Source organism: Tasmannia lanceolata, unplaced genomic scaffold, assembly GCF_043159265.1.
Source record: "Tasmannia lanceolata isolate RefF3 unplaced genomic scaffold, GAP_Taslan_0.1 ptg000029l, whole genome shotgun sequence".
Classification (NCBI taxonomy): domain Eukaryota; kingdom Viridiplantae; phylum Streptophyta; class Magnoliopsida; order Canellales; family Winteraceae; genus Tasmannia; species Tasmannia lanceolata.
In genome coordinates this window covers 6063780-6072381 of record NW_027518706.1, presented here as the reverse complement: position 1 = coordinate 6072381, position 8602 = coordinate 6063780, and positions in this window count along the sequence as shown.

The window sequence follows — 8602 nt, the reverse complement described above, 5'->3', positions numbered from 1 at the left end:
CTTAACCAACTACATTATCCAGACTTAGTCAATGTAGTTGAATCGGACTACATGCTAACCATCCATGTCTCAATAGGGATAAAATATGCTGATAAAAGATTTATAGAGAACAAACTATTTATGTCGGGACCCAACAAACGAATGGTTTGGATCTTTTCATGGTTTTAAATTTCAGTTTCGGTACCAATTTCGGCCTTTGCGGAAATCCCGAAATTTCAGGCGAAATCTGGTACACCAAAAAAAAAAAGCAATATTTTAATATTTACCAAATTTCGGCCAAAATTTTGGAAAAACAATATTTTAAAAAAATGAATTTCTGAAATTCTGAAATTCCAAAATAATAATTTTGGCTGACACACTTACGAAATTTTGGATTTCGAAAAATTTCAGATTTTGGTTGGGTTTCGGTCCCAACCGAAATCCAAAATTTCAGATTTAAGACAAAATCATGGATCTTTTAACTAGGTAGGCTCCACTGTATTTTAAAAGAACGTACAAAACCATATAAAAACCAGGGTGAAATTTGAAGACAGCATTTTGCCAATATCTTGCACTGCCTTGTTTCAATAATACACTTCTCCTTTTACTTATGTTTTTCCAACTAGTTAGTTCGAAAAGGCTGTTACAACCTACAGGTCCTATAAAATGCTACCGGCAATCACAAGTAGAAATCGTTTCCCTATGTTAGCTGAGTCGCTATTCTTGGAAGCATGATTCACCTTATGTAGAGAATAAAACAAGTGAGGTCATATCAAACTTTTGCATTGGGATTATCTCGACTATTTTGCGAAAGCAATTGTGCAGCCCATCTTTTCCATGAGGGAGAGGGACATGTCATCCCATCTATCTATCTATCTATCTAATCTAATATAATAAAGAGGAAGGGGTTTACTGTTCACCGCTGATGTGGACATTCCCTATTTTCATATATCATTCCAATTAGTGTGTGTCACCGGTCAATTAGGCAATCAGTGTGTCATAGGTCGATTAGGAGTGAAACTTGGATAGGTCGGGTTGAGCTTTTGGTATAAAATTGAATTGGGATCAATCTGAACCCTTGCCGATTTAATGGTAAGAGCTCAACCTGAAATCAATTACCAAAAAACTTACCTGAGTTGCACCCCTAAGATCGTGACTCCATTATTCTTACTTACTTTACTATTCTGACGTGAGTCGTGGCCTTGCATTTAGTCAAACTTTGACGAGCATTATTCTTACTTATTTACTATTCTGATGGACATGGCACTGCAAGATGGGAAGTTTCTCCCATCTTTGTCCACTGAGATGGTGTAGCAAGGCGGATTTTCAGCTCCTGCCTTGTGCCTCAGAACTCTCTTATGTCCCTCCACGGAATGATTCGGGTTTGGTTTCTTCTCAACAGGTGCTTGAATTGATGGTGGATCATACCATGCACATTAGTTCTCATCTGGGTCTAATATTTCCGGGTCCCGTTGAGGAATATAGGTCTAGCATAAAGGCGGCAGAACTTCGGGAGGTCGCTGGAGTGTCATCTTCAGCCTCCCTATCCGAAGTAAACCTAAAACGCACGGAGCGCGAATTGGTGAGACTTCAATCGGATATCAATTATGATTCTGGATCGCATAGCAAAGGTCTCACATCCCAGAAAAAGGAAGAAAGTCTGGTATCAGGGCGGGGAGGAATTCATCGGAATACAGTTGTTAATGAAGATTTTTTCCTGGAATATAAACGGCTTGGGCTCTCGGGAGAAAAGAATTCAAATCAAAGCATTAGTTAAACATCGGCGCCCTGAGGTTGTTTGTCTTCAGGAAACAAAGATGGAGCAAATCCGTAACATAGATATGAGAAGCATGGGGTTCAATACTGACTGGAATTTTGCTTTCTTAGCATCCAAAGGGGCTTCAGGGGGCATCTTGGTGGCTTGGGATTCAGTCTTGTGGGACAGCACGGATGTTTGGCGTGGAGTTTTCTCTCTCTCCGTTGCTTTCCGAAAATGCAATGATAATTCAGTCTGGTTCTTCTCAGGCGTCTATGGTCCTTTGTCATCCTCTGAGAAGTGTCTTTTTTGGGAAGAATTAAATCAGACGCGACGCCTATGTTCCGCTCCTTGGTGTATCGGGGGGGATTTCAATGAAGTTCTAGGATCAAGAGATCGCCTTGGGGGACAGCGAGTCACTGCGGGCATGAGATCTTTCGCTGATTTCATCGCAATCAACGAGCTCGCAGATTTACCTTTGGGTGGCTCCTCTTTCACCTGGGCCAGAGGTTCGAACCGAAGTCGGCTTGATCGATTTCTTCTCTCGGGTGACTGGTTGGCAATTCTTTCTGAAGTCTATCAGCAGGCTTTACCCCATTCAGTTTCCGACCATTGCCCTCTCCTTTTGTCTCCTAAAATGGAGTTCTGGGGTCCGCCCCCCTTCAGATTTGAAATAGCTTGGCTGCAAAATCCTCAAATGGAGGCTCTCTTAGTCCGATGGTGGTCTGAAAGCGTATTTGAAGGTCCAGGGGACGTAGTTATAGGCAAAAAATTACGCTTCATTAAGGGGAAATTAAAAGAGTGGGATAAGGAACAGAAAGAAGTGGACCAAGGCAGGAAGAGGATTCTTGAGGACAGATTGATGGAGATAAATACATTGGCAGAGAGTGGTTTGGCCTCGGCGGAGGATTACGAGCAACAAGGAAGATTAATTCAAGAGCATAAAGAGTTGTTGATGCTTAAAGAAATCTCTTGGCGCCAAAGATCTCGAGTCAAGTGGTTGTTGGAGGGAGATAAAAACACAGCCTTCTTCCATGCCATGGCTAGTGCTCGCAGAAGAAGGAACATAATTGAATCCTTAGAAGTGGAGGGGGAGATTGTATCTGACAAGGAGCGAATTATTGAAGAAATTATTGAATTCTACAGATCTTTATACTCAGCTGATGGGATGTTACGCCCAATTCCTCAAGACATTTGTTTTGATAGCTCAAGCCTGGAAGCCTCAGCCGGATTGGAAATCCCTTTCTCTGAGGTGGAAATCCGATCAGCCCTATTTTCTCTGGCAAAAGATAAAGCCCCTGGACCCGATGGTTTTTGTTTGGCTTTCTTTCAAACTTGCTGGGAAACAGTAAAATCGGACATTCTTCGATTCTTCATAGAATTTTTTGAGGGAGCCATCCTTGACAAAGGGACAGGTGCAACTTTTCTCGTCCTCATTCCAAAAATTGAAGGAGCAACAAAAAGCTCGGATTTTCGCCCGATTAGCTTGGTGGGCAGCCTTTACAAAGTCCTCACAAAGGTTCTGGCGGATCGTATCAAAGTGGTTCTTCCTTCCATTATATCGGTCTGTCAAAGTGCCTTTATAAGCAACCGGCAAATTATTGATTGTTCTTTAACAGCCAATGAAGCCATTGACTATTATCGGAGGAAGGGGGAAGGCGGCATTCTATGCAAGCTTGACATGGAGAAGGCATATGACCGAGTGGATTGGGCAGCATTAGATTTTCTCATGGGTCGTATGGGCTTTGGGGGTCGGTGGAGAGGGTGGATCCGAAACTGCTTATCGTCCGCCTGGTTTTCTGTCCTCATCAACGGATCAGCAAAAGGATTCTTCAAATCTTCTAGAGGATTGCGGCAGGGCGATCCTCTCTCTCCTTTTCTTTTCCTGATTGTGGCCGAATCACTGTGCAGACTGCTGAAAAAAGGAAGTGAGTTGGGGCTATATCAAGGGTTCCTTATTGGTGAGAGTAAGGTGGAAGTATCGCTTCTTCAGTTTGCGGATGACACTCTTCTGTTCTGTTCTCCGGTCATATCCCAGATTCTCAACCTTAAAGCAATGCTTCGTTGTTATGAGATGGTTTCGGGTCAAAGATCTAATTTCGCAAAATCTCGGTTGTTCGCGATCAATGTTTCTGAGAGCGATGCATCATTTTTCGCCGGAATTATGGGGTGTGGTTTAGATGTCTTTCCAGCAACCTATCTGGGTCTTCCTCTTGGTGTGGGTCGACCGAAACACAACCTATGGGCTCCTATTATTCAAAGGATTGAGCGACGTTTGGCTACCTGGAAGCGCCGGTTGGTTTCCAAAGGAGGTAGATTAGTGCTTATAAAGGCCGTTCTATCCAATATGCCGATATATTTTCTATCTCTTTTTCAATGTCCCGTCTCGGTTGCTAAACGCATCGAACAAATTCAGAGACGCTTCCTGTGGGGCGGATCAGGGTCTTCCAAGGGGGTCTCCCTGATTAAATGGAGTATGGTCTGCTTGCCTACTAAAAATGGAGGTTTGGGTATCAGGAGGGTTCAGAGTTTTAACCAGGCCCTTATGGGCAAGTGGCTGTGGAGATTTGGCGAAGAACAATCCTCTTTGTGGGTCCGGGTCATTGGAAGTAAGTATGGTTCAGATCATGGGCATTGGGACTCTGTTGATAATTTTAAACTCAAAGGTCTCACGGTTTGGAGGGACATCTTGAAGTTGAAGTCGTTATTTGCTCCTGGCGTCCGATTCAGAGTATATAGGGGGGATCGGGTTCGGTTCTGGCAGGATTCTTGGTGTTCGGATGATCCTCTTCAAGTGATGTTTCCTGACTTATTCATCGTTTCATCTCAGAAAGAGGCCTGGGTATCGGAATGTTTTGCAAGGGAACATGGGAAGGTGGATTGGTCTCCTAAGTTTCGCAGAGACTTCTTTGTTAGGGAGTTAAGCTCTTACAGCGCCCTCCTCTCCTTATTGGATTCTTGCTTCATCAAGTCTTCGGGCGTAGATCGTCAGATTTGGATTTGGAATCCTTCGGGGATATTTTCAGTCAAATCTTTTTATAACCATCTGATCCCTTCTTTAGTGGAGCACGTGTCCTCCTCGGTTTGGAGACAATCTTGCCCTCCGAGAGTTGCTTTCTTTGGGTGGTCGGTTAGCTGGGGCCGCATTCAAACTATGGATTTTTTGAGGAAGCGAGGAATGTGGTTGGTAGATCACTGTCCTCTATGTTTATCCGCTGGGGAATCCATTGACCACCTTTTCATACACTGTAAGGTTGCTCGTCATATTTGGGGTCTTATTTTTTCTCGTTTTGGAATCAGTTGGGTCCCCTCCAACTCTATGGCTGAATTCATTCAGAGTTGGGCCTGGACTCCTTGGAAAAGGAAAGGCAGAACGCTGTGGAACATGTGTCTCCTGGCCTCATGGTGGTTCTTGTGGAAAGAGAGGAATGCTCGTATCTTTGAAGGGTAGGCTAGATCTCCCTATTGGATTTATATTCAGTTGATAGCTGCGGTCATATCCTGAGCTCGAAGCCTTCCTCTGTTTCGTTTTGTTTCAGCCTTCGACCTCTGGGAAGGATGGTCAATCATATGCTTGGAATCGGCTACCAAAGTGAAAATCCTCCCCTCCTGGATTCCTCCTCCTCCGGGGTCCCTGAAACTTAACTTTGACGGATCGTCTATCGGCAATCCAGGAATGGCAGGAGTAGGGGGGTTATGTAGAAACCACAAAGGGGAAGTCCTCTGGGCCTACTCGGGGCCTATCGGAGTGGCAGACTCAAACGAGGCAGAGGTCCGAGCCGTTCATAGCGGGCTTCTCTCGATGCCTCGTCTGGAGTGCGACAACATTATCGTCGAAGGGGATTCCTTAAATGTTATTCGCTGGCTTTCGGGTAACGCTTCTCCCCCTTGGCGATTTTTGCCCCTCTTAGAGGAAATTGAGGACAGAGCTAAGGGCTCCTCAATAGTTTTTCGCCATGTCAGGAGATCAGCCAATGCGGAAGCAGACACCCTTGCCAAGAAAGGAGTCTTTCGCGCCGCGTTTGAGTGCTTTGACTATCTACCTCCTTGAATTATTGCACTGCTATCTTTGTATTATCTTTGTTCCTTCAGGACCACCTCGGTTCTGTTTTTACATATATATATATATATATATATATATATATATATATATATATATATATAGAGGAAAAAGAGTGTGCGCTCAACCGTTTTAGTGTTTCATGCGGTCGAAGAGAGAGGATGGGTCTCATTGGTTCTTCAAACGTGGGCCCCTTGGCAAAAATTAAAACCCCTAAGCGTTCTCGAGAAGCGTTCTCTGCATGCCGTACCCATTCCAGCTATCTTATCTTGTTGAAAAAGAAGAAGTGTCCTCTGAAACCGTAGAAGAGAAGAGCAGTGGAACAAAGCAGTGAAACCCTAGACGAGAAATACATACGTCTCCTTCTCTCTCTGGAAAACGGAAAACCCTTGAAGAAAAAGACCTCCGCCCCCTTCAGTGCTCTGCAAATCTGCCTCGAATGTTAGTTTTTTTCCCACTTTACTCTATTTTTCTCTTTTTTTTTTTTTGCTTCAAATCATGTTGAAATGGAAAAGGGAGAGGGTTTCTTCTTTTATTTTCTTACTCTACTCTCTCTCTCTCTCTCTCTCTCTCTCTCTCTCTGTGAAACCATTTTTTTTCAGGAGGGTTTTGAGGAGGGTTTCAAGAGGGTTTCTTTTTTTCTCCCCACTGTAAGAGGGTTTGTTCACTTATTTCTCTTTTTATTTTCAAAGAAATCATGAATGGTGCAGAAATTTAGGGTTTTGTAAAACCATTGATGTTTTTTTGTGCAAAAAAAAAATAACAGAAACTTGAAGAGAGATCATGAACGGTGCAAAAACCTGAACTCCCTCGACGCATTTCTCGGAAACGAAGAAAAAAGGGGAGAATTTCTCAGGAAAATTTTATTTTTCCGTAATTGTCATAATTGTTTAATTTAATTGTACTTTTTTTGGTAATTGTCATATGTCAGTACATGGTGTTGGTAATTTTTTCATAATTTTTCAACTTTGCCTCTTTTTTTGGTAATTTTTCATTTAAAACTTAGAACTTTTGCACAAATCGTAATAAATCGTAATGATTACTTTTTTTGCTATTTCGTTTTTTGCTAGCCACCTTTGCACCTATGTCACTTCGCCAATCTTTGCATCAGGATGGGCCACAAGCTGGCCTCGGAGAAGGTGGGTAGCAAATTCCTATACCAAAAAAAAAAGGGAAATGTTATCAGCAGTACTGTATTTTGATAAGGGCACTCCTCACTTTATTAAAAGTACGGTATGGCCGGTACCATAGGATCATCCAAACCGTCCATTAGATGGCCCACAGCCTAAATAGGTTGTGCCCCAAAATTCACTTCCATAGGTTGATTCTAACCCTCCAATCTGAATGTTAGAGGGTTGATCCTAATCCTCTATAGATTGGAGGGTTAAGATCAACCTATGTAAATGATTTTTGGGGCACAACCTAAAAAGGGAAATGTTATCAGCAGTACTGTATTTCGATTTTATCTCTCTTTGGTGGGAATCAAAAAGCCCTTTATTGTTCCTTATTAGTCTCTTCTACTTTCAGTGTACCCCTGCAACCCTACTTTCAGACACAGACACACAGTAGAAAATATTTATAATATTTTACCATTTCTTATTGTGCTGATGGGTCATGTATATGTTGCATTTTTAGGTATAAAAAATGGACCCATCTATTGACAAATAGGTACTGCATTTGCCCTGTATTGTCTTGGCTATTTGAATTTTCCACCCAATTACAGTTCAGATCACAGTGTAGAATTTTCCAAACCCTCCAATATTTATCAAAAAGTAATAAATGGACCACACTGTAGAATTTTCCAAACCGTCCATGAGTTGTACCTAAAAAGTAAATTACATATGATGATCCCACCCTTATGGCCATCCAAATGGACATTCTGTATCATCCTATGGTGACCCATACAGTATCTCTTGAAAAATACCGGACTATACGGGCTTAAACCTTATTAAAAAAACAACAACAGGGGAACCTTATTCTGAAGCAGGGGAACCTTATTCTGAAACCTGTATTGTCCTGTATTTTGAAGCAGGGGAACCTTATTCTTGGGGCATTTTCAAACAAATGGTAGAAAGAGTGTAGTACATTTTGAAACCTGTATTCAGTAGAAAGCACATGGTGTTCTCATACAATCTCTGTATTTTCAACAAGAAATAATAGAACAAAAATACAATCTGAAGAGGACAACATCAACAACTTCTTCATTTTGAGGCAAGGTTAATATAACAAAAAATACAATATGAAGAGGACAACAACAATAGCTTCTTCATTTGGATGAGGCCTGTGTCATCGCCAATGTGATCACCATCTAGGTCACCACCAAAGCATTCATTTGGATGAGGCCTGTGCAAACGAAAAAAAACATTAACTAACCATAAACATATTGAAGAGAGAATCAATATTTAATTCTAGAGAACTGATAAAATAATTGAAAGATTCATTAGTTATCACAATGGGCAGTGAGAAATGACACCACCATCTAGAATGCATGTTTCTAACTCTCTCTTCATATTACTCATTTCCATCTGGTTCCCCTCATTTTCCTCTCCCTTGTCATCCTTTTGCTTCTCATTTGCAGCCACATATAATTACTCAATCACAAAAATAAGGCCGAGAGGAATGGAATACGGTATAGGGGTATAGGGCGCCAACCGTTGTAGTATGCTATCTTTACTCATGTGCTTGTTGAAGAATCTGCTAACATATATTGATGCACTCCATATTGATAAACTAATGGTTCCTTTTTTTTTGGTGCTTTCATTAATAGATTGTGATTATCAACATGTGTTTGGGAAATTTTTTCTATT